The 26,718-nt window shown below is 46.2% G+C and overlaps 2 protein-coding genes across 5 annotated transcripts in view; one reads left to right on the forward strand and one right to left on the reverse strand.

The window, feature by feature from the left end:
* Positions 1-26,718, reverse strand: part of CTNNBIP1 (catenin beta interacting protein 1) — a 668,528-nt gene that overhangs the window by 107,750 nt on the left and 534,060 nt on the right. The window lies entirely within an intron of this gene.
* Positions 1-26,718, forward strand: part of NMNAT1 (nicotinamide nucleotide adenylyltransferase 1) — a 47,223-nt gene that overhangs the window by 3,737 nt on the left and 16,768 nt on the right. For 3 of the 4 annotated variants that reach the window (XM_050788871.1, XM_050788875.1, XM_050788866.1), the window contains exon 2: positions 1,183-1,444. The exons of the other annotated variant lie outside the window; for it this stretch is intronic. The gene's annotated coding sequence lies outside the window, so the exon portion shown is untranslated. The remainder of the gene's footprint in view (positions 1-1,182; positions 1,445-26,718) is intronic. 4 annotated transcript variants of the gene reach the window in all.

Raw genomic sequence — 26,718 nt, forward strand, 5'->3', positions numbered from 1 at the left:
CGTCATTCTCCTGCCTCAGCCTCCCGAGTAGCTGGGACTACAGGCACCCACCACCACGCCCGGCTAGTTTTTTGTAATTTTTTTAGTAGAGACGGGGTTTCACCGTGTTATCCAGGATGGTCTCGATCTCCTGACCTCATGATCCGCCCGTCTCGGCCTCCCAAAGTGCTGGGATTACAGGCTTGAGCCACCGCGCCCGGCCATGAAAACATATTTCTAATGCATAAGAGAAATTCATTCTGAAACAAAAATAGAATATAAGCCTTCAGACAGAAGGCAGAGAAGAAACTGGAGAAAGAGAAATAATATGTTAGGCAGGAAACCATGGGAGACAGCGCTGGGGAAAGTAACATCCAGACTGGGAGTCACTGGGAAACCAGATAAATGCTCCCTGGCAGCTGGAGGAGTTGAGGACACTTCAGCCTGGACTTGGGATGGGAGCCCAGAGCACGGAAGTTGCTCCAACTAGGTAGGGAAAATGCTGGGGTAGATGAAACTTGAGTGGCCAACAAGAAGTACCATGAGCCAAAGACTCCTTGAACACTTGGGCCTCTTTTAAATGTCTGCCTTAAATAGTTCATACCATTGCAAATCTTGCATAACGGGTAAGAACACGAACTTTTAGAATCAAAGATGTCACTCTAGGTGTGGTTGTATTTGGAGTAAGAAAGTAATTAAGGTTAAATAAGGTCATAAGTGTGGGGCCCTGATCCGATAGGACTAGTGTCCTTATCAGAAGCGTGAGTGGAGAGTTTGCCCCTTACCCTTAACATACTGAAGAAAGATTATGTGAGGACATAGCAAGAAGGCAGCCATGTACAAGACAGGAACAGAGCTGCCACCACAGACCAAATTGGCCAAAACCTTGATCTTGGGCTTCTAGCCTCCAGAACGGTGAGAAAGTCAATTTCTGTTGTTGAAGTCACCCAGTCTGTGGTATTTTAGTATGACAGCCTAAGCAGACAAATACACCATCTAAATGCAGATATATCCAAATCTCTAGGCTGTTGTGTGTCTGCACCTCTCCCCTGAACTTGGCTTTGTTCTCCATTTGCCTACTTAGTGTTACCACTTGGATATCTAATAGATGTCTCAAACTTCACTTCTCTGTAAACTGAACTCCTGATAGTCCCCTCAAGCCTACTTCATGGACATCTTTCTCTTCTCTTTTTTTGGAGACAGGGTCTTGCTGTGTTGCCCAGGCCAGAGTGCAGTGGCGTGATCAGGTGATCCTCCCACCTCAGCCTCCCAAGTAGGATGTGAGGGCAATCTGGCTGTGACGTCCCTCACCCCATTGATCACCAGGGTTGATCCGGCTGATCTGGCTGGCTAGGCCAGTGTCTCCTTCCTCCCTCACTGCTCCATGTATGTCCCTCCGGAAGCTGCACACTCAGTCGAAAAGAACAACCATCCCCAATAGAGGAGGACTAGTCTTCAGTCAAGGGTATGTAAGTAGTTGCGTTCCCCTGCTAGAACCTTCAAACAAGCTCTCAAGGTCCCAAGTAGCTAGGATTACAGGCACACGCCATCATGCTTCGCTATGATTCTCTTCTCAGTTAAAGGTAGTGCTGTTCTTTTAGCTGCTTAGGCCAAAAACTTCTAGAGTCATCCTTGACTCTTCTTTCTTTCACTGCCCACATCCCATCCATTGCAAATCACATTGGCTGTATTTCCAGACACACCCAGAATCGAATGACGTCTTACCACTTTGCTGCCACCATCAGGGATGGGTCAGCATAACCTGTCACCTGGATTATTGCAGTAGCCTCCCATCTTGTGTCTTCACTTGCACCCTTGCCTCTCCCTACATTCTCTTTTCAGCTTCAAGTGCCAGAGAGATCCTTAAAAATATGTCAGATCATGTCACTCCTCTGCTCAAAGCCCTGCAGTGTCTTCCTTTTACCTCTCTGTGTCTGCTATTCCTCCTCCCTTAGTTATTATGTTCCAGCCATGCTGGGCTTCATCTCTTCCTGCAGCATGACAGGCATGCATCTGCCTTGGGACTCTTGCACTATTACCTTTGCTTAGAACATTCTCGCCAGGTACAGTGGCTCACGCCTGGATTCCCAGTACTTTGGGAGGCCGAGGTGGGCAGATCACTTGGGGTTTGGAGTTTGAGACCATCCTGGCCAACATGGCAAAACCCTGTCTGTACTAAAAATACAAAAATTAGCTGGGTATGGTGGCGCGTGCCTGTGATTCCATCTACTCAGGAGGCTGAGAGGGGAGAATTGCTTGAACCCGGGAGGTGGAGGTTGCAGTGAGCCGAGATGGTGCCACTGCACTCCAGCCTGGGTGACAGAGTGAGACACTGTCTAAAAAATATGTCAGATGGGGGCCAGGTGCGGTGGCTCACACCTGTAATCCCAGCACTTTGGGAGACCAAGGTGGGCAGATCATGAGGTCAGGAGATTGAGACCATCCTGGCTAACACAGTGAAACCCCGTCTCTACTAAAACTACAAAAAATTAGCTGGCCATAATGGTGGGCGCCTGTAGTCCCAGCTACTTTGAGAGGCTGAGGCCGGAGAATGGCGTGAACCCGAGAGGCAGAGTTTGCAGTGAGCCGAGATCGCGCCACTGCACTCCAGCCTGGGTGACAGAGTGAGACTCTGTCTCAAGAAAAAAAAGAAAAAAGTCAGATAATGTCACTCCTCTGCTCAAAGCCCTGTAGTGATTGATGAGGTCTAGGGAATGTGTTGTTTCTAAATAATTTATGTTAATCATGGTAATATAATTACTTCAAAGGAATTTCATTCTTATTGTGTGATTGCTCACGTTTCTAATTCCTACCTTAGTGCTGTGTCTGGGATGTGGAAGGTGCTCAGAAAATGGTGGTGGTTTCAAAGGATAGTGGATATATATTAGGTAACCTCCTGTCCAGAAGAAAACAGATGAACAGTCATTTCCATTTGTTCAGGTGCTACGCCTGTCAGAGATGCTTTGGGAGATTTTATACTGAATATGTTCTTCTTGCCCATTGGTTCTGTTCTTTTTCTCAAGAAATGGAGTTGTCGGCCAGGTGAGCTGGCTCATGCCCGTAATCCCAACACTTTGGGAGGTCAAGGCGGGCGGATTGCTTGAGCCCAGGAGTTCGAGACCAGTGTGGGCAATATAGTGAAACCTTATCTCTACAAAAAAATACAAAAGAGTAGCCAGGTCTGGTGGGGCATACCTGTAGTCCCAGCTACTTGGGGTGGGGGCTGAGGCGGGAGGATTGCTTGAGCCCGGGAGGTGGTGGTTGCAGTGATTATGCCATTACGTTCCAGCCTGGGTGATAGAGCGAGACCCTGTCTCAAAATAAAGTTGTATCCAGTCCTTAATGACATTGAGACCATTTGTGAGTAACTAGTCCCTACCAAAAATACTTCAGAATTTTTTTTTCTTTTTGAAACAGAGTTTTACTCTCGTTGCCCAGGCTGAAGTGCAATGCTCACTTCAACCTCCGCCTCCTGGGTTCATGTGATTCTCCTGCCTCAGCCTCCCAAGTAGCTGGGATTACAGGCACCCGTCACAAGCCTGGCTCATTTTTTTGTATTTTTAGTAGAGACGGGGTTTCACCATGTTGGCCACGCTGGTCTCGAACTCCTGACCTCAGGTGATTCACCTGCCTGACCTCCCAAAATGCTGGGATTACAGGCGTCAACCACTGTGTCTGGCCCAGAATTGTTAAATATACACAGAAGTAAAAAGACAAAACACGGCTGGCCATGGTGGCTCAGGCCTGTAATCCCAGCACTTTGGGAGGCTGAGGCAGGTGGATCACCTGACATCAGGTGTTTGAGACCAGCCTGCAGTGAACCAAGATCACACCACTGCACTCCAGCCTGGGCGACAGACCAGGGCTCTGTCTCAAAAAAGAAAAAAAAAAAAAGACAAAACACAATGCAGGTCACTTTAGCTATTTTCTCTGGAAAACAGTTAGCTGTCATGATGCAGGTTGTTATAATCTATAAGGGGGAGGTTGTGATTATTTTTACTCTAAAATCTTCCACTGCCTTTTTTTTTTTTTTTTTTTTTTTTGAGATGGACTCTTACTCTGTCACCCAGGCTGGAGTGCAGTGGCGCAGTCTTTGCTCACTGCAACCTCCACCTCCTGGGTTCAAGCGATTCTCCTGTCTCAGCCTCCCGAGTAGCTGGGATTACAGGTACACACCAAGACGCCCAGCTAACTTTTGTGTGTGTGCGTGTGTGTATATATATATGTATGTGTCTATATATATGTGTGTGTGTGTATATATGTGTATACATGTATATGTGTGTGTGTGTGTGTGTGTGTAAATTTTTTTTTTTAAAGTGGAGACGGGGTTTCACCATGTTGGCAAGGCTAGTCTCAAACTCCTGACCTCGGCTGGGCGCGGTGGCTCAAGCCTGTAATCCCAGCACTTTGGGAGGCCGAGACAGGCGGATCACAAGGTCAGGAGATTGAGACCATCCTGGCTAACACGGTGAAACCCCGTCTCTACTAAAAAAATACAAAAAACTAGCCGGGCGTGGTGGCGGGCGCCTGTAGTCCCAGCTACTCGGGAGGCTGAGGCAGGAGAATGACGTAAACCCGGGAGGCGGGAGCTTGCAGTGAGCTGAGATCCAGCCACTGCACTCCAGCCTGGGCGACAGAGCGAGACTCCGTCTCAAAAAGAAAACAAAAAAAACAAAAAAAACTCCTGACCTCAGGTGATTGCCCACCTTGGCCTCCCAAAGTGCTGAGATTACAGGCATGAGCTACCACATCCGGCCCCACTGCATTCTTAAAGAAGCAGTAAATTGACCTTGTTCAAATACACAATCTGAATTACTAGGGTCTTTTGAAACTAAACCTCTGTTTGTTACTAAGACTTCTATTTTCCTTCCTCTTTTTCAGCACTTATTTCTGTAGCAATCTCCCAGCTGATGCCACTTAACTTCATTGAACAAAACATGAGGTTTAGAAAGTCAAAATAATCATTGTGAAAGTATTTGATAGGAGATCTTTATTTGGAATGAATTGGGTTATGATGTCAGTCCTGTGATTTCAGCGGAACTGTTTCTTTTTATCCATTGTCAGTGAGTGCTCATTAATACTTAAATGCAGGATTCTTTTTTTTTTTTCTTTTGAAACAGAGTCTTGCTCTGTCATCCACTCTGGAGAGTGGTGACGCAATCTCGGCTCACTTCAACTGCCGCCTCCCGGGTTCAAGTGATTCTCCTGCCTCAGCCTCCCAAGTAGCTGGGATTACAGGTGCCTGCAACCACACCCGGCTAATTTTTGTATTTTTAGTAGAGACAGGGTTTCGACACGTTGGTCAGGCTGATCTCGAACTCTGGACCTCAAGTGATCCACCCGCCTTCGCCTCCCAAAGTGCTGAGATTATAGGCATGAGCCACCGTGCCTGGCATAACGCAGTTTTCTACTAAATGCCTGATTTTGACATGTTTCCTATTATTGGCTCTGCTGTTCAGCTGAAATAGCAGGATAGGAGATGGTTGTGCGATTGCCGATAGGTGGCAGGGCTGCTGGGACAGGCCCAGCCAGGTAGAGATGTGTATCTCAGACAGGAAACACAGGACCCAGATGGTTCAATCTGTTGGGTTAGCATCTGGCCTTCGACAGGTCACCCTGGCCCACGAGATCAGCCTCAGGCCTGAGAAAAGCACTACAGGATGAAGAATAGATAGGATCTAATTAAATGCAGTGGGAGTAACATAAGAAGGATGTTTTTTCATATCCCATCCTAACCCTCCTCTCCCCCTGTTTGCTTTGCTTTGCTTTTCATGCTTTTTAGCTTCTTGGATCTCTTGCTTTAAGAGGAACTAGGGCGGCTGGGCACAGTGGCTCACGTGTATAATCCCAGCACTTTGGGAGGCTGAGACGGGTGGATCACTTGAGGTCAGGGGTTCAACACTAGCCTGGCCAACATGGTATAACCCCATCTCTACTAAAAATACCAAAATTATCCAGGCGTAGTGGCACACACCTTTAATTCCAGCTACTGGGGAGTCTGAGGCAGAAGAATCGCTTTAATCCAGGAGAAGGAGGTTGCAGTGAGCCAGGATCACGCCACTGCACTCCAGCCTAAGCAACAGAGTGAGACTCCGTTTCAAAAAAAAAAAGGAACTAAAGCTTAATATTCCCCTTGCAGCATCACAGTCACAGTGCCAGTTGTGTAGTTATTGCCTCAAAGGACTGGTAAGCCTTTGACAAGGATAGGTTACTTGGAAAGTTTTCTTGCTTACCTGTAGAAGCTAAGCTGCTCACCGACAGCAGCACAGACAAGTAGTAAAGTTCAGGGGTTGTTTTTTCCTATATTTGAGAGAGAAAAGGTACTATGAGGAATACTTTGTCTTTTAATTGGAACATATGTTAAAAATGTTTTGCCACAAGGATTTAAATGAAGGTGCCAATTTAGCAAGAAATAGAAGTCTTGCTATTTACTGTGCCAAACCCAATCCAACAGCTTCACCTTCACTGTTTGTTTGTTTTGAGACATGATGTTGTTTTGTCACCCAGGCCGAAGTGTAGTGGTGTGAGCATGGCTCACTGCAGCCTTGACTTCCTGGGTTCACGTGATCCTCCTGCCTCAGCCTCCCAAGTAGCTGGGAATACAGTCACGTGCCACCAGGCCTAGCTAATTTTTGTAATTTTTGTAGAGATGGGGTTTTGCCACATTGCCTATGCTGGTCGTCATCTCCTGGGCTCAAGCGATCCGCCTGCCTCAGCCTTCCAAAGTACTGGGATTAGAGGCGTGAGCCACTGTGCCTGGCCAGTTTCACTGTTGATTAATATCTTAACTACTTTTCGAACAGTGAAATGTTTTAACTGTGACGTGTGCCTAATGAGGAATTCCATCTCCACATATCTCTACTTTTGGTGTCAGTAGAAAATAAATATTGAAGACATATTATTTACAGCCAAACTTTCAGATTAAGATAAGCCTTTAGAAATTCATTGTTTAAAAACATACACAGTCTGTTGCCAAAGCTGTTAACACCACAGTGCAGACTCCTTCACTGAAGGATCCCACACCAAACGCAGAAAACATCCACCTCAGCGTGCGCGGCACTGGCTCCATCTGAACAAACAGCACAGGAGAACCTAAAAGGACAGAGGAACAGCATCAGTTATCAGTGTTTAGGCTTAATCATCTCAGACACATAATCTTTTTTTTTTTTTTTTTAGACAGAGTCTTGTTCTGTCACTCAGGCTGGAGTGCAGTGGTGCAATCTCAGCACACTGTGACCTCTTCCTCCCGGGTTTAAGCGATTCTCCTGCCTCAGCCTCCCTAGTAGGTGGCATTATAGGTGTACACCACCATGCCTGGGTAATTTTTTGTATTTTTAGTAAAGACGGGGTTTCACCATGTTGGCCAGGCCGGTCTCGAACTCCTGACCTCAGGTGATCTGCCCACCTTGGCCTCCCAAAGTGCTGGGATTATAGGCGTGAGCCACCGTGCCCGGCTAGAAATATATTCTTGAATGCAAACCTAAATGCAGTTTGTTTCCTTCCCTTCCTGCTGTGGAACAGAAATGCCAGTCTAGGCAAAGTAATTTTTCCTTTGATATAGATTGTATGCGCGTTTTTTTTTTTTTTGAGACGGAGTCCTGCTCTGTCACCCAGGTTGGAGTGCAGTGACGCAATCTTGACTCACGGCAACCTCCACCTCCCAGGTTCAAGCAATTCTCCTGCCTCAGCCTCCCGAGTAGCTGGAACTATAGGCACCCGCCACCACGTCCAGCTAATTTTTTTGTATTTTTAGTAGAGATGGGGTTTCACTGTGTTAACCAGGATGGTCTCTATCTCCTGTCCTTGTGATCCATCCGCCTCGGCCTCCGAAAGTGCTGGGATTACAGGTGTGAGCCACTGTGTGCGGTCTTTTTTTTTTTTTTTTTTTTTGAGATGGAGTCTTGCTCTGTTGCCAGGCTGCAGTGCAGTGGCGTGATCTTGGCTCACTGCAACCTCTGCCTCCCGGGTTCAAGCAATTCTCCTGCCTCAGCTTCCCAAGTAGCTGGGACTACAAGGGTGTGCCACCACACTCAACTTATTTTTGTATTTTTAGTAGAGATAGGGTTTTACATGTTGGCCAGGCTGGTCTTGAACTCCAGACCTCAGGTGATCCACCTGCCTTGACCTCCCAAAGTGCTGGGATTGCAGGCATGAGCCACCATACCTGGCCCTATTTTTTCATTTTAAAAAATTCAGACATAGTTTTTGCTGAAATCATACATCACTCTTTTTTTTTTTTTTGAGACAGTCTTGCACTGTAGCTCAGGCTGGAGTGCAGTCTTAGCTCACTGCAACCTCCGTCTCCCAGGTTCAAGCTATCGTCCTGCCTCAGCCCCCCTCGTAGCTGGGACTACAGGCATGCGCCACCATGCCCGGCTAATTTTTATATTTTTAGTAGAGAAGGGATTTCGCCATGTTGCCCAGGCTGGTCTCGAACTCCTGACCTCAGGTGATCCACCCGCCTCGGCCTCCCAAAGTGATGGGATTACAGGCGTGAGCCACCACGCCCGGCCCATACATCACACTTAAAAGCACATTCAAAGGAAAATATGATTAAGATAGATTAGCTAAAATATTCTTAAACTTCTCCACTTTTCAGAATGTTGAGAATAGAGACCAACTCCATGTCCTTTTTTGGAGATAGGGCCTCCCTCTGTCACCCAGGCTGGAGTGCAATGACATGACTCACTGTAACCTCCATCTCCCGGGCTTTAGTGACCCTCTGACTTCAGCCTCCCAAGTAGCTGGGACTACAGGTGCATGACACCATGCCCAGCTAACTTTTTCTATTTTTTTGTAGAGATGATGTCTCACCATATTGCCCAGGCTGGTCTTGAACTCCTGACTTCACGCAATCCTCCCACTTCAGCCTCAGAGTGGTGGGGTTACAGGAAAGGGGATATAGGGCTGGACCCAGCCCTATATCACTTTTTGACTTCAAGTTGCCATTGTCCTTGTTTTTCTACCCAGAATCATCTCTTGATCAGTAACTATTTATTGAATGAAAAACCTGATACTTTAATATTATAACACTAAATAATTTTATAACAGAAGGAATTTGGGCCGGGCGTGGTAGCTCATGCCTGTAGTTCCAGCACTTTGGGAGGCCAAGGCAGGCGGATCATGAGGTCAGGAGATCGAGACCATCTTGGCTAACATGGTGGCACCCTATCTCTACCAAAAATACAAAAATTAGGTTGGTGTGGTGGCGTGTGCCTGTAATCCCAGCTACTCGGGAGGCCGAGGCAAGAGAATCGCTTGAACCCAGGAGGTGGAGGTTGCAGTGAGCCAAGATCATGCCACTGCACTCTGGCCTGGTGACAGAGCAAGATTCCGTCTCAAAAAAAATAAATAAAAGGAATTTGTATTTAACTTAATTTGGTTACGTACTCAAATTATAGGACAACTAAAAGAGAGGCCAGGCACAGTGGCTCACACCTGTAATCCCAGCACTTTGGGAGGCCGAGGCACGCAGATCACCTGAGGTTGGGACTTTAAGACCAGCCTGACCAACATGGTGAAACCACATCTCTAGGCTGGGCGCGGTGGCTCACGCCTATAATCCCAGCACTTTGGGAGGCTGAGGCAGGCGGATCGCCAGAGGTCAGGAGTGGACACCATGTTGGACAACATGGTGAAACCCCATCTCTACTAAAAATACAAAGTATTAGCTACGTGTGGTGGCACATACTTGTAATCCCAGAATCCCAGCTACTCAGGAAGCTAAGGCACAAGAATCGCTTGAACCTGGGAGGCAGAGGTTGTAGTGAGCTGAGCTTGGGGGACAAGAGTGAGACCTTGTCTCAAAGAAAAGAAAAAGAAACCCCATCTCTACTAAAAATACAAAATTAGCTGGGCGTGGTGGCGCATGCCTGTAATCCCAGCTACCCGGGAGGCTGAGGCAGGAGAATCATTTGAACCCGGGAGGCAGAGGGTGCAGTGAGCCGAGATTGTATCATTGCACTCCAGCCTAGGCAACAAGAGTGAAACTCTGCCTCAAAAAAAAAAAAAAAAAGAACAACTAAAAGAGATATTTAGGAAGTTTTTGAAGATTCCCTTCACCTGAATTTTAGATGTGAGTTGTTTTTTAAATTTTAGTCCGTGAATTCCTGAAGAGCAGAGAACTTTGTCCTACCAATTTTTGTTCTAGCAGTGTCTGGCTACTATTTGTAGTAGATACCTAATAAATGCTTGACAGATAACTGCACACTTACCAATTGTGAAGAAGGTAAAGATGGTATTACCAACTAGGTTGTACAGGAGAGGTTGGCTGCAATATCGGGAGGATCTGGGCCTAAAAGTCAATACACGAGGTGATACATTAATTTATTACTTATTACAGGAAATCTGTGGTATAAGCATAACACCAGAAGGCACTAATCCTTGAACTCTAATTCTTATTCTGGCACTGGGTTCATCTTGGCTGTAGGCAACTCACTTCTCTTGAGAACCTTGATTCCTTTACTGTGACTGTAAATGAATACTACAAAATAGTCCATAAATAATAGTAAGAGTTATTAATGTCATCATTGGTAAATAAATAATGTTTACCATGTTTCTTTCTTTTCTTTTTTTCTTTTTTGTTTGTTTTGTTTTGTTTTGAGACAGAATTTTACTCTGTCACCAAGGCTGGAGTGCAGTGCTGCGATCTCTGCTCACTGCAACCTCTGCTTCCCAGGTTCAGGCAATTCTTGTGCCTCTGCCTTACCAGTAGCTGGGATTACAGGCACATGCCACCACACCTGGCTAACTTTTGTATTTTTAGTAGAGATGGGGTTTCATCATGTTGGCCATGCTGATCTCGAACCCCTGACCTCAAATGATTGGTTTACTTTTTTTTCTTTTTTTTTTTTTTTTTTTTTTTGAGACGGAGTCTCGCGCTGTCACCCAGGCTGGAGTGCAGTGGCCGGATCTCAGCTCACTGCAAGCTCCGCCTCCCGGGTTCACGCCATTCTCCTGCCTCCACCTCCCGAGTAGCTGGGACTACAGGCGTCCGCCACCTCGGCCAGCTAGTTTTTTGTATTTTTTAGTGAGACGGGGTTTCACCGTGTTAACCAGGATGGTCTCGATCTCCTGACCTCGTGATCCGCCCGTCTCGGCCTCCCAAAGTGCTGGGATTACAGGCTTGAGCCACCGCGCCCGGCCTTTTTTTTCTTTTTGAGACAGAGTCTTGTTCTGTCACTCAAACTGGAGTGCAGTTGCACGACCTCAGCTCACTTCAACCTCCACCTCCTGGGTTCAAATGATTCTCATGCCTCAGCTTCCTGAGTAGCTGGGATTACAGGCGTGTGCCACCATACCTGACTAATATTTTGTATTTTTAGTAAGGATGGGGTTTCACCGTGCTGTCCAAGCTGGTCTCGAACTCCTAATCTCAGGTGATCCGCCCTCCTCGGCCTCCCAAGTGCTCGGACTACAGGCATGAGCCACTGATCCTGGCCTTGTTTACCTTTTTTTTTTTTTTTTTAAGACACAGTCGGCCGGGCGCGGTGGCTCAAGCCTGTAATCCTAGCACTTTGGGAGGCCAAGACGGGCGGATCACAAGGTCAGCAGATCGAGACCATCCTGGTTAACACGGTGAAACCCTGTCTCTACTAAAAAAATACAAAAAACTAGCCGGGCGAGGTGGCGGGCGCCTGTAGTCCCAGCTACTCGGGAGGCTGAGCCAGGAGAATGGCGTAAACCCGGGAGGCAGAGCTTGCAGTGAGCTGAGATCTGGCCACTGCACTCCAGCCTGGGCGACAGAGCTAGACTCCGTCTCAAAAAAAAAAAAGACAGAGTCTCACTCTGTCACTCGGGCTGGAATGTAATGGTGTGATCTTGGCTCACTGCAACCTCCACCTCCCAGGTTCAAGTGATTCTCCTGCCTGAGCCTCCTGAGTATGTAGGTTTATAGGCACATGCCACCACACCTGGATAATTTTTGTATTTTTAGTTGAGACGGGGTTTCACCATGTTGGTCAGGCTGGTCTCGAACTCCTGACCTTGTGATCCACCCGCCTCGGCCTCCCAAAGTGCTAGGATTACAGGCGTGAGCTGCTGCGCCTGGCCTTCTTCTTTTTTTTTCTTTCTTTTTTTTTTTTTTTGAGACGGAGTCTCGCTCTGTCACCCAGGCTGGAGTGCAGTGGCGCGATCTCGGCTCACTGCAAGCTCTGCCTCCCAGGTTCACGCCATTCTCCTGCCTCAGCCTCCCGAGTAGCTGGGACTACAGGTGCCCACCACCACACCCACCTAATTTTTTTGTATTTTTTAGTAGAGACGGGGTTTCACCATGTTAGTCAGGATGGTCTCGATCTCCTGACCTCATGATCCACCCGCCTCGGCCTCCCGGAGTGCTGGGATTACAGGCGTGAGCCACTGCGCCCAGCCCTTTTTTTTTTTTTTTTTTGAGATGGAGTTTCACTCTTGTTGCCCAGGCTGGAGTTCAATAGTGGGATCTCGGCTCATTGCAACCTCCGCCTCCTGGGTTCAAGCAATTCCCCTGCCTCAGCCTCCTGAGTCGCTGGGATTACAGGTATGCGCCACCATGCGAGACAGGGCTTCACCATGTTGGCCAAGCTGGTCTCAAACTACTGACCTCGTGATCCACCTGCCTCGGCTTCCCAAAGTGTTGGGATTACTGGTGTGAGCCACTGCACCCAGCCCTTGTTTACCATTTTTTAAATTCATGTTAATTTGCGATTTTGGTGAAAAACTATTTCATGGGAATTCTGACCTGTAGTAAGAAAAAATGACTTACTTTACACGGACTTCCTGTAATAGAAGCTGGTGAGTTTGAATTTGGCTAATTACAAGGAGTATTGCAGCTTCTTGTCCCTCCCCCTCACTTAAGTACATTCTCAGTTTTCAGATTTTTTTAGAATTAAAGTTATTAATTGACTGTTTCCACTAATAATAATTTCCAAGACAGAATCTGAAAGAACATATTAAGTAATAATCAGGTTGGGCGTGCCTGTCACCCTCAGCCCTGCAGACATTAGCTAACGCTAGACTGTTGGGACTGGTCTCCAGGGAATCCGTAAGTTGAGACATTGGTCCCCTCATTGTCTCCTATTTAATGGCTTTCTATACCAGAAGAAGTAAGTGTGGATTAAAAGTTAAACTCAGTTTACCCACAGCTATCTTCACTGTATTGAGATTTTTGGCTTTTCAAAGTGAAGTCGGTGATTGCCCTTGATAACAGGGGCAGAAAAAATGGGGCAGGCTGCAATTAAACACGTAGCAGAAATCCCAGAGAGCACCCAAGCGGTGTCCACAGGTGAGAAATGCGTGTTGAGCTGCCAAGTATAAGAACCTACCTTAGCAGAACATAGAACTGGAGAACCAGGGTGGTAATTCCAACTGAGAACGCTGTCACCCGGCTGCGTGGGACACAGTGAGTTACATTTTACATTACTCGTTGAGTGATGAAATAGCTTCCAGAAACCAAATTCAGGTTCTGTTTGGTGTTAATGTTACATTTAACTACAGAGATAAAGTTTTAAACATAATGAAGATGAATTGAGATCCATTGCATTCTAATAAAATTCTAATAATACTTCAATAAGAATATTAATAATAGTTACTACTTATTGATCTCCTATTATGTAGCAGGCTTTGTTGATACTGATGTTTTGTTTTGTCTTGTTTTGTTTTGTTTTGTTTTTTTGAGATGGAGTCTTGCTCTGTCACCCAGACTGGAATACAATGGTGTGATCTTGGCTCACGGCAACCTCTGCCTCCCAGGTTCAAGCAATTCTCCTGCCTCAGCCTCTGAGTATCTGGGACCACAAAAGCATACCACCACGCCCGACTAATTTTTGTATTTTTAGTAGAGATGGGGCCTCAGTCTCCCAAAGTACTGGGATTACAGGCGTGAGCCACTGCTCCCAGCCTGTTGATACTGATCTTTAAGGAATCTTTAGAACCTTGGTTCCTTTATCATGACTGAAAATTAATGTAAAACAACCTGCAAGTAATACTAAGTTATCAATATTCATAATTGGTAGACAAATGTGTCAAACATTTTACATGCATTACCTAATTTAATATGCACAAAATCCTATGACATAGGACTATGGTTTTCCATTTTTTAAATGAGAAAACAGACTGTTAACTGACAGTTATCTACCTACCACAATTTGTACAACCAGATGAAAATTGTTACTGCTCAAAACATTTTTGAAATTCTTTTGAGATTACATGTACGTAGTTTCCATGGCATATAAGAAAATCTTGGTCAGGCACAGTGGCTTAAGCCTGTAATCCCAGCACTTTGGGAGGCCGAGGCAGGTGGATCACCTGAGGTCGGGAGTTTGAGACTAGCCTGGCCAACATAGTAAAAACCCCATCTCTACTAAAAATACAAAAATTAGCTGGGCGTGGTGGTGGGTGTCTGTAATCCCAGCTACTCAGGAGGCTGAGGCAGAAGAATCGCTTGAACCCGGGAGGCGGAGGTTGCAATGACCTGAGATCATGCCATTGCACTCCAGCCTGGGGACAAGAGCGAAACTCCATCTCAAAAAAAAAAAAAAAAAAAAAGAGGCCGGGTGCAGTGACTCACGCCTGTAATCCCAGCACTTTGGGAGGCCAAAGTAGGCAGATCATGAGGTCAGGAGTTCGAGACCAGCTTGACCAACATGGTGAAACCCCGTCTCTACTAAAACTACAAAAATTAGCCAGGCGTGGTGGTGCACACCTGTAATCCCAGCTACTCAGGAGGCTGAGGCAGGAGAATGGCTTGAACCTGGGAGGTGGAGGTTACAGTGAGCCCAGATCACATGTTGCCGCACTCCAGTTTATGGGACAGTACCCCAACCCCCCCAAAAAAAGAAAGAAAATCTTCCCGTTAACTAATCATTCTAACTCCCTTCTTCACTGTAAACTATTAAATTCACATTGATTATTTTATTAATTGGGTTTAGCACTGAATAACTTTAGGGCATTCACAGAAATCAAATATACCCTCCAAAGACAGATTTATCCCCAATGAAGGTACTCAAAAGAATATGCAATTTCAAAATATACCCCCAAGAATATTTAATGGCAGCACTGTTGGAACAAGAACATAGCTACATGCTTGAAGTTACTGTTTTTGAAAGGAATAGCATCCTTTTAGAGATGTAAATCCTGAGAGGTGGTGAGGTCAGCCACATTTAACTATTAGCCAACACAGGTTTAATACTGAGCATCCTGAAATATGTGATGGGGAGAGCCAAACAGAATTACTATTGTTTTTGAAAAGTTGATTTTTTAAAAAACTGACTTTTTAGCCAGGAGTAATTGCATGTACTTGAAGTACTAGCTACTTGGTAGGCTGAGGTGGGAGGATCTCTTGAGCCTGGGATTTCAAGGCTGTGGTGAGCAATGATTGTGCCACCGTACTGCAGCCTAGGCAACAGAGCTGTACCCTATCTCTAAAAAATAAAAATAAAAAAAGAACCTGGCTTAATGTTATGTTAATATTTACACCTCAGTGTTTTTAAAATGTAAAGATCAGGCCGGGCGCAGTGGCTCAAGCCTGTAATCCCAGCACTTTGGGAGGCCGAGACGGGCGGATCATGAGGTCAGGAGATCGAGACCATCCTGGCTAACATGGTGAAACCCCGTCTCTACTAAAAAATACAAAAAAACTAGCCGGGCGAGGTGGTGGGCGCCTGTAGTCCCAGCTACTCGGGAGGCTGAGGCAGGAGAATGGCGTAAACCCGGGAGGCGGAGCTTGCAGTGAGCTGAGATCCAGCCACTGCACTCCAGCCTGGGCGACAGAGCGAGACTCCGTCTCAAAAAAAAAAAAAAGTAAAGATCAGTGATTTTGGCCAGGTGTGGTGGCTCATGCCTCTAATCCCAGCACCGTGGGAGGCCAAGGTGGGAGGATCACTTGAGGCCAGGAGTTCAACACCCCCCTGGACAACACAGCGAGACCCCATCTCTACCCAAAAAAAATAATAATAATAATAATAATAAAGATCACTAACTACCCAGGCCAAAGCACAGTGGCTCAATCTCAGCCTCCCGAGTAGCTGGGACTACAGCCACATGCCACTGTACCCAGCCCAAGATTAATAATTTTAAAATTAAAAGTAAATGTTAAGCCTCAAGACTGCCACAGAAAGAAATGAACTCCTTATTGTCACAGTGAGCTGGGGAGGGACACTTACAGCCTGGGCTGGTGAGTTCTCGGCAGCCAGCAGTGCAAGCGATAGGCTGTGTGGGCCAAACAAAAGTGAATCATGGTGACACTGGGCCCAGAGCACCTGGAGCAAGACAAGGAGGACCCAGGGCAGTCCTGTTAGAGTTCCCAAACTATTGCACCCATTCACCAACCAGCCACAACCCCCCTATGCGCATGTGCCCAGCAAGGATATGAAGGAAGTACTCTTCAGGAAAGGGACAGATCCTAGTTCTTTAAAACCCACCTTTGGCAGCAATAGGCGCGCACTGTAACCTTAACTCTTCTGTGGCTCTGAAGGTTTAGAGTCTTGTCTGAGCTCAAGTTGGCTGTGTTAACAGTTAATGGAACTGAGCTGGATATTTGAGACAAGTTATAGATGTAAGAAGGGAGAAAGACAGCTTCCTTTATGCTGAGAGATCAGCTTCCCCAGCCCCTCTGCATCCCTTGGGCATCACATGGAAACCTGAGCTCATCCCCAAGGATACAGCTGAAACTCTTTGTTCCTTCCTTCCCTGTAGTCTGTTTCAGAACTGCAGCAGCTCCCTTGAGGATCCACACCTCTTGAACTCAGCCTTACCCTTCTTCCATCTCTCTCTTGGGAACAGTACCTGAAACCTGAGATGGCCGGGGATGTCTGACGCCAGCTGTCTGTTAGATGCCAGCTGAACCCAGCCCTTCCACCAGTCTTTGAGAGCATGCTCAGTGGCTGGTGGATACTCTGATTTCTCTGTAGGCCTCAGGGTAATATGGGCATGTCACATTCATCACCCCATCCCATAATACCACAGGTAGTTTTTATGGAAATTGGGGGCCTGGGGTAGGGATAAAAGGTATGGTTCCAAGCCCCAAGTGAATCCTGGTATCATACTTGGGATGATAACTGAAAGGCAAGACAGTTAAATCATTCTAAGTGATGAACTCGTTTTTTTCTAATGCCCTACTGACCACTACTGAACCTTCTTTATTCCCTAAGAACAGTTAGCAGTGTCCCTGTGATCCCACCACTCTGCCTTCTTTCGAGAAGGCCCCAGTATAATTCTTTTTTTTTTTTTTTTTTTGAGACAGAGTTTCGTTCTTGTTGCCCAGGCTGGAGTGCAATGGCGTGATCTTGGCTCACCGCAACCTCCACCTCCTGGGTTCAAGCGATTCTCCTGCCTCAGCCTCCCAAGTAGCTGGGATTACAGGCCTGCGCCACTATGCCTGGCTAATTTTGTATTTTTAATAGAGACAAGGTTTCTCCGTGTTGGTCAGGCTGGTCTTGAACTCCCAACCTCACGTGATCCACCCGCCTCGCCCTCCCAAAATGCTGGGATTACAGGCGTGACCTACTGTGCCTGGACCTCAAGTATATTTCTTACTTCCATTTCCACTGACTATTTGTGGCTGCCTCTCCTATCTTGTTTCACCCCGTCCAATGAATTGTGTGTCATTACTATCATCAGTAACACCACTTTCCTCAAAAATAACAGCTACCATTCATTTTAACACTGTGCCAGGCAATATGCTAAGCCCCTTGCTATGTGTTATCCTCAGAATTAATCCTCAAAGTAACTGAGATTGGCCTTCTCGTTATCTCCATTTTATCCATGAAGAACCTAAAGACAGAGTTAAGAGATCAAATCAAGATCACACAACCAAATAAGGGTTATTTTTATTTATTTATTTATTTATTTATTTATTTATTTATTTATTTATTTTGAGACGGAATCTCGCTCTGTTGCCCAGGCTGGAGTGCAGTGGCACAATCTTGGCTCACTGCAAGCTCCGCCTCCCGGGTTCACGCCATTCTCCTGCCTCAGCCTGCCGAGTAGCTGGGACTACAGGCGCCCACCACCTTGCCTGGCTAATTTTTTTGTATTTTTAGTAGAGACGGGGTTTCACTGTGTTAGCCAGGATGGTCTCAATCTCCTGACCTCGTGATCCACCCGCCTCGGCCTCCAAAGTGCTGGGATTACAGGTGTAAGCCACTGCGCCTGGCCCGAATAAGGGTTTTTAACACCCATGTCATATTATTTTGAGAACCCTGTTGTCACTCCTTTCCTCAGAAACCTTCAAAGCTTCCCATTGTCCAAGGGGTTAAAGTTGATATTTTTAAACTCCTTAGCTATGATAGGGCTCAGTTCCAATCTACACTGTTCCAGTTTATCTCCCACTTTTCTTCTTGGGGAGAGAGCTTAAGAGTCCGGAAACTTGGCCGGGCGCGGTGGCTCAAGCCTGTAATCCCAGCACTTTGGGAGGCCGAGACGGGCGGATCACGAGGTCAGGAGATCGAGACCATCCTGGCTAACCCGGTGAAACCCCGTCTCTACTAAAAAATACAAAAACTAGCTGGGCGAGGCGGTGGGCGCCTGTAGTCCCAGCTACCCGGGAGGCGGAGCTTGCAGTGAGCCAAGATTGTGCCACTGCACTCCAGCCTGGGCGACACAGTGAGACTCCGTCTCAAAAAAAAAAAAAAAAAAAAAAAAAAAAAGAGTCCGGAAACCTAAATTCTTGCCCTGATGTGCCATTCACTAGCTTTGTCCACTGAGAGCATCAAATCTGAACAAAAGCAAGCTGGTCAGCCTAGCAGTTATGTCTGACTACTATTAGGCTACAAATGAACAGTCTTGACACAGATGTTTTGAGTATTGCCAAGTCTTAGATGTACACAGTGAGGCATTGCATAGCCTTAATTTCCAGATTTATTTTTAACCCACTATTTCTTTTTTTCTTTTTTCCAAGATGGAGTCTTGCTGTGTCCCCCAGGCTGGAGTGCAGTGGTGCGATCTAGGCTCACTGCAACCTCCACCTCCCAGGTTCAAACGATTCTCCTGCCTCAGCCTCCCGAGTACCTGGGATTACAGGCGCACACCACCACACCCAGCTAATTTTTGTATTTTTTAGTAAAGACGGGATTTCACCATGTTGGCCAGACTGGTCTCCAGCTTCTGACCTCGTCATCCACCCACCCCGGCCTCCCAAAGTGCTGGGATTACAGGTGTGAGCTGTCTGGTCCCCAGTTTTTCTTTTTTGAGATGTTTGTAATAGTGAAAAATTAGAAAAACCTAAATATCCAAAGGTCGAAGATTAACTGGAAAAACTAAATAACTATAGATTATAATTTGGAACATGCTAAATGCTTTTGACCTAATTTTTTTGTGAGAAATGACAATGTGTATGAATTTTTTTTTTTTTTTGAGACAGAGTCTTGCTCTGTTGCCCAGGCTAGAGTGCAGTGGCGCGATCTCAGCTCACTGCAAGCTCTGCCTCCCAGGTTCACGCCATTCCCCTACCTCAGCCTCCCAAGTAGCTGGGACTACAGGTACCTGCCACCACGCCCGGCTAATTTTTTGTACTTTTTGGTAGAGACGGGGTTTCACCGTGTTAACCAGGATGGTCTCAATCTCCTGACCTCATGATCAGCCTGCCTCCACCTCCCAAAGTGCTGGGATTACACATGAGCCACCGCCACCAGCCTTTTTTATTTTTATTTTTTTTTTGAGACAGAGGCTGGAGTGCTGAGGCGTGATCTTGGCTCACTGCAGCCTCCACCTCCGGGATTCAAACAATTCTCATGCCTCAGCCTCCCAAGTAGCTGGGACTACAGGTGCCTGCTACCACGCCCGGCTAATTTTTTGTACTTTTTGGTAGAGATGGGGTTTCACCGTGTTAACCAGGATGATCTCGATCTCCTGACCTCGTGATCGGCCTGCCTCAGCCTCCCAAAGTGCTGGGATTACATATGAGCCACCGCACCCAGCTTTTTTTTTTTTTTTTTTTTTTTTTTGAGACAGAGTCTCAACCTGTCACACAGGCTGGAGTGCTGAGGCGTGATCTCAGCTCACTGCAACCTCCACCTCCTGGATTCAAGCAATTCTCATGCCTCAGCCTCCCAAGTAGCTGGGATAACAGGCGCCAGCCACCACACCTGGCTAATTTTTTTTTTTTTTTTTTTTGAGACGGATTCTCGCTCTGTCGCCCAGGCTGGAGTGCAGTGGCCGGATCTCAGCTCACTGCAAGCTCCGCCTCTCGGGTTTACGCCATTCTCCTGCCTCAGCCTCCCGAGTAGCCGGGACTACAGGTGCCCGCCACCGCGCCCGGCTAGTTTTTTGTATTTTTTAGTAGAGACGGGGTTTCACCATGTTAACCAGGATGGTCTCGATCTCCTGACCTCGTGATCTGCCCGTCTCGGCCTCCCAAAGTGCTGGGATTACAGGCTTGAGCCACCGCGCCCGGCCCGCACCTGACTAATTTTTATACTTTTGGTAGGGACGGGATCTCACCATGTTGGCCAGGCTGGTCTCAAACTCCTAGCCTCAAGTGATCCACCTCCCTAGGCCTCCCAAAGTGCAGGGATTACAGGTGTGAGCTACCACACCTGGCCGAAAGTATTTTTATAAAGCCAGGCGTGGTGGTTCACACCTGTAATCCTAGCACTTTGAGAAGCAGAGGTGGGAGGATCACTTGAGCCCTGGGTCTTGAACTCCTGGGCTCAAGCAATCCTCCCACCTCCACTTCCCAAAGTGGGAAGCAAAGCCTGGGCAACAAAATGAGACTCCTTCTCTACCCAAAAATAGAAAGATTAGCTGGGTGTGGTGATGTGTGCCTGAAGTCCCAGCTACACGAGAAGCTGAGAAAGGAGGATCCTTGAGCCCAGGAGATCGTGGTTGCAGTTAGCCATGTTCAAGCTAAACCTCCCAGCTTTCCCAGCCTGGGTGACAGAACAAGACCCTGTCTCAAAAAGAAAAAATGAAAGTATTCTGTTATTTTTATAAACTAAAAAGTAGCATATAACTGCTGATGTGTTTGTTGTCATTTGCTTTATTTCTATGTTAATTTTAAAAATGCTTCAAGCAGCCGTGTGCAGTGGCTCATGCCTGTAATTCCAGCACTTTGGGAGGCCGAGGCAGGTGGATCACGAGATCAAGAGATCAAGACCATCCTGGGCTAACACGGTGAAACCCCATTTCTACTAAAAATAGAAAAAAAATTGGCCAGGCATGCTGACACGCACCTGTAGTCCCAGCTACTCGGGAGGCTGAGGCAGGAGAATCACTTGAGCTAGGGAGGCGGAGGTTGCAGTGAGCTGAGATTGTTCCACTGTACTCCAGCCTGGGTGACAAAGTGAGACTCTGTTAAAAAAAAAAAAAAAAAAAAAACTTCGAGCTCTACAAAAAAATTCCCCAAAAGTTTTGAAAATACTTTGAGCAAGATTATGTCCCTGGAATTATATTTATAAGATCTCAGAGCCGGGCACGGTGGCTCATGCCTGTAATTCCAGCACTTTGGGAGGCCGAGGCAGGCGGATCCCGAGGTCAAGAGATCAAGACCATCCTGGCAAACATGGTGAAACCCTGTCTCTACTAAAACTGCAAACATTAGCTGGGCATGGTGATGTGCACCTGTAGTCCTAGCTATTCAGGAGGCTGAGGCAGGAGAATCGCTTGAACCCAGGAGGCAGAGGTTGCAGTGAGCTGAAATGGTACCACTGCACTCCAGCTTGGCGACAAAGTGAGACTCCATCTCAAAAAAAAAAAAAAAAAAAAAAAACTCAGAATGATTATTTTTAAGATATACTTTGGATATATAAGAATATTTATTACTTTTTAATATTTATATTATTGTTACTGAGATAGAGTCTCACTCCAGCCTGGAGTGCAGTGGTTCAGTCTCAGCTCACTGCAACCCTTGCCTACCAGGTTCAAGTGATTCTCCTGCCTCAGCCTCCCGAGTACCTGGGATTACATGTGTGTGCCACCACACTCGCTATGTTTTCTATTTTTGGTAGAGAGGGGGTTTCACCATGTTGGCCAAGCTGGTCTTGAACTCCTGGCCTCAAGTGATCTCCCTGCCTTGACATCTCAAAGTGCTGGGATTACAGGTGTGAGCAACCACGCCTGGCCAAGAATATTTATTTTGAAGGCCAAGCACAGTGGCTCATGCCTGTAATCCCAGCCCTTTGGGAAGCCGAGGCAGGAAGCCAGGAATCTGAGACCCACCTTGACAACAGTGAGACCCAGCACTTTGAGACGTGAGCCGCAGTGGCATGTGCCTGTGGTCCCAGCTACTTTGAGGCTGAGGTGGGAAGATTCCTTGAGCCCAGGAGGCAGAGGCTGCAGTGACCCATGATCATGCCACTGGACTCCAGTCTGGGCAACACACCGAGATCCTTTCTCAAAAAAAAAATTTATTTATAAGTATTTGGCTGGGCACAGTGGCTCATGCCTGTAATCCTAGCACTTTGGGAGGCTGAAGCAGTCAGATCGCTTGAGGTTAGGAGTTCAAGACCAGCCTGGCCAACATGGCGAAACCCTGTCTCTACCAAAAATATGAAAATTGGCCCGGCATAGTGGGCCATGCCTGTAGTCCCAGCTACTTTGGAGGCTGAGGCAGGAGAATCGCTTTAACCCGGGAGGCAGAGGCTACAGTGAGCTGAGATCGTGCCACCGCACTCCACCCTGGGTGACAGAGGGAGACTCCATCTCAAAACAAAAAGAAATTATTTATAAATATTTATTATTGGCCGGGCGGTGTGGCTCACGCCTATAATCCCAACACTTTGGGAGTCTGAGGGAGGCGATCACCTGAGGTCGGGAGTTCAAGACCAGCCTAGCCAACATGGTGAAACCGCATCTCTACTAAAAATACAAAAATTAGCTGAGCATGGTGGCAGGCGCATGTAATCTTAGCTACTCAGGAGGCTGAGGCAGGAGAATCACTTGTACCCAGGAAACGGAAATTGTAGTGAGCCAAGATTTCACCACTGCACTCCAGCCTGGGCAATAGTGAGACTTAGTCTCAAAAAAAAAAAGAAAATTATTTTAAAATTTTTATTTTGGAAACCTTTACAATAGCAAAATTTTTGTTTTTGTTTTTTTAACTTATTGAAAACTAGTAAGAAGCATTTATCAAGGAAATAATTCAGAACCAAATGAATTGAGTTTGAGATTAAAAGGTTCTCTACAATGAATGAAAAAGATACCCTCATCACTGGGCATTGCAGCGTACTAGGGATAAGATAATATACTACACATCTTCTAGAAAAAGCAGGTTACATATAAAGGAACAAGGATTAGAATGACATCAGACTTTCAACAGCCATGTTGAATGCCAGCAAATAATGAAGAAGTGCCTTTATAATTTTAAAAGAAAATAATTTCAAAAATTTTTTGGGCTGGGCACAGTGCCTTAAGCCTGTAATCCCAACACCTTAAAAGGCCAAGGCAGGCAGATCATCTGAGGTCTGAGGTTCAAGACCAGCCTGGCCAACGAAACTCTGTGTCTACTAAAAATACAAAAATCTGCCAGGCATGTTGGCGGATATCTATAATCCCAGCTACTCAGGAGGCTGAGGCAGGAGAATTGCTTAAACCTCAGAGGTGGAGGTTGCAGTGAGCCAAGATCTTTCCACTGTACTCCATCCTGGGCGACAGAGTGAAACTAAGTCCCCCCCTGCCAAAAAAAATTTGAAGTTATTGAGTTGAAAAGAATTCTCTCAAGCCATTAATCATTGAAAGAAGAATAACGACATCATCAAACTTACTTGATCTCCCATGCACCTATCAAACTTATTTGATCTCCCACGCATCCTACTGGAGCATATTCTCAAGTAGTTTCATGATAAAGGGTGTGTGGGAGGTCAACCTTTTATGTGAAACTGCTTGAGGATATGCTCCAGAAAAATTACAAAGCAAAGAGAAATATATAGGGGATCTAACCCAGGAGAGAGATGAAGAAGTTTTCAGAATAATAGCTTCACAAATAGAGATTTTTCATCTAGATAGGAGGAGAGTTCCAGGAAGAAAATCCTCTGGGAAAAAAACAGATTGAATAGAATAGCAATTGTAGGTTAAACCATTTGAAATTGATGTTTTCTTGATTAAAAAAAAAAATTTTTTTTTGCTTGCTGAGCACAGTGGCTCATACCTGTAAACCCAGCACTTTGGAAGGCCAATGTGGGCAGGTTCGCTTCCAGATTCTGAGCCCAGGAGTTTGAGACCAGCCTGGGCAATATGCGAAACCCCATCCCTACAAAAAAACAAAACAAAACAAAAAACAATTAGCCAGTGCATGCCTGTAGTCCCAGCTACTTGGGAGGCTGAGGTCGAAGGATCACTTGATCCTGGGAGATAGAGGTTGCAGTCACCTGAGATTGCACCACTGTACTCCAGCCTGGGCAACAGAGTGAGATACTGTCTCAAAAATCAAAAAACAAAAGACAATTCTAGTAGCGTAATATGCAACGTTCATAATAGCTATATTCATAGCATATTTGCTATTTGCCAAATGTAGTTTTTTTTTTTTGAGATGGAGTCTCACTCTGTTGCCCAGGATGGAGTGCAGTGGTGCGATCTCGGCTCACTGCAAGCTCCACCTCCCGGATTCACGCCATTCTCCTGCCTCAGCCTTCCGAGTAGCTGGGACTACAGGTGCCCGCCACCATGCCCAGCTAATTTTTTTGTATTTTTAGTAGAGTCGGGGTTTCACCATGTTAGCCATGATGTTCTCGATCTCCTGACCTGGTGATCCGCCTGTCTCAGCCTCCCAAAGCGCTGGGATTACAGGCGTGAGCCACTGTGCCTGGCCTGTCAAATGTAGTTGTATGTCCTGGATCTGTATTGTTTCATTTAATCCTCACAACAATCAGGAGGGGGGTAGTATTACTTTCTCCTTTTTAAGATTGATGAAAACTGGGACAAGGTGGGCACGATGGCTCACGCCTGTAATCCCAGCACTCTGGGAGGCCGAGGCAGATGAACCACTTAAGGTCAGGAGTTTGAGACCAGCCTGGCTAATGAGGTGAAACCCCGACTCCACTAAAAGTACAAAAATTAGGCCAGGCACAGTGGCTCACACCTGTAATCCTAGCACTTTGAGAGGCTGAGGCGGGCGGATCACGAGGTCAGGAGATCGAGACCATCCTGGCTAACACAGTGAAACCCTGTCTCTACTAAAAATACAAAAAATTAACTGCGCGTGGTGGTGGGCGCCTATGGTCCCAGCTACTTGGGAGGCTGAGGCAGGAGAATGGCATGAACCCAGGAGGCGGAGCTTGCAGTGAGCCGACATCATACCACTGCACTCCAGCCTGAGTGACAGAGCAAGACTCCATCTCAAAAAAAAAAAAAAATTAGCCAGGTGTGGTGGCACTCACCTGTAATCCCAGCTTCCCAGCTACTTGGGAGGCTGAGGCAGGGAGGATTACTTGAACCCAGAAGGCAGAGGGTGCAGTGAGCTGAGATCGCACCACTGCACTCCAGCCTGGGTGACACAGCAAGACTCTGTTTCAAAAAAAAAAAGAAAAAAATCCTGGGACAAAAGGAAGGTTAAGTTAGTTAGGTTGCCCAAGGTCATGCAGTTGGAGCTGCAATTTGAAGCCAGGCAGCTAATTTCAGAGCATAGGCTCTTAACTATTCTGTTATATAGGCAGGAAATTGTAGGATACATTCTTTTGGAGTCTGACTAATTCAAGTAGAAAGACCTGCAGTACTGACAGGTTACTGAACAGTGATGGCCACTGTGCACAAACCCTACCTACCCACTCAACCTGTCCTATCAGCTCTTTTTGAAGAAACTTTAAAATATATCATGAATATTGGTAGAGAAATAGAGATGATAATCTGTCGGGGAAACGAGTAGAATACCGTAAACAGGAATATTCAGAGGATAGGGCTCTTGGAAATTAAGAGTGTAACGGCACAAATGAAAACTAGGCAGATTGGAGGATGAAATTGAGGCTATCTGGAAATTAGAGCATGAAGGCAAGAGGTGGAAAATACAGAAAAAATGATTAGATGCTTCAGATTTAAATAATAGACATTTTCAGGCCAGGCACGGTGGCTCATGGGAGGCTGAGGCAGGTGGATCACTTGAGGCCAGGAGTTCGAGACCAGCTTGGCGAACGTGGTAAAACCCCATCTCTACTAAAAATTCAAAAATTATCTGGGTGTGGTGGTGCATGCCTATAGTCCCAGCTACTTGGGAGGCTGAGGCAGGAGAATTGCTTGAACTTGGGAGGTGGAGGTTGCGGTGAGCCGAGATCGTGCCACTGCACTCCAGCCTGGGTGAGAGAGGGAGACTGTGTCTCAAAAATAATAACAATAATAATAAATAATAGACATTTCCAAAGAACAGAGAAAATGGAAGGCAGAAAATCATCAATAAAAGAATTCAAGGACATTTGCTCGACCTGAATGTTACGAGTTTCAAGACGGAAAGGCCCTGCCCCATGCTCAGCATGACGGATGGAAACAAAGCTGCACTAGAGGACAGCATTGTGAAATTTCAGAACACTGCGAACAAAGAGAAGACCTTACAGGCTTCGAGGCAGGAAAAAAAAATGATATTCAAAACCTCCGGAATTAGAAGTGGCTTTGGATTTCATGCCATTAACGTTGGAATCTAGAAGCAATGCCTTCGAAGTTGTGGGAGAAAATGATTTTCAACATAGTCTGGAGATGAACTGTATTGGGCAGTTTGGGAGAAGGTAGTGAAAGGGTATGAGAGCTTATCTTTATAGATCATAAAAGAAAGTCAATGGGCACTGTTTAAGTGGGATAAATTCAGAGATGGCATTATAAGCACATAATATAGAGTTATGGTAGAAACTA

Source organism: Macaca thibetana, chromosome 1 (genome assembly GCF_024542745.1).
Source record: "Macaca thibetana thibetana isolate TM-01 chromosome 1, ASM2454274v1, whole genome shotgun sequence".
NCBI lineage: Eukaryota > Metazoa > Chordata > Mammalia > Primates > Cercopithecidae > Macaca > Macaca thibetana.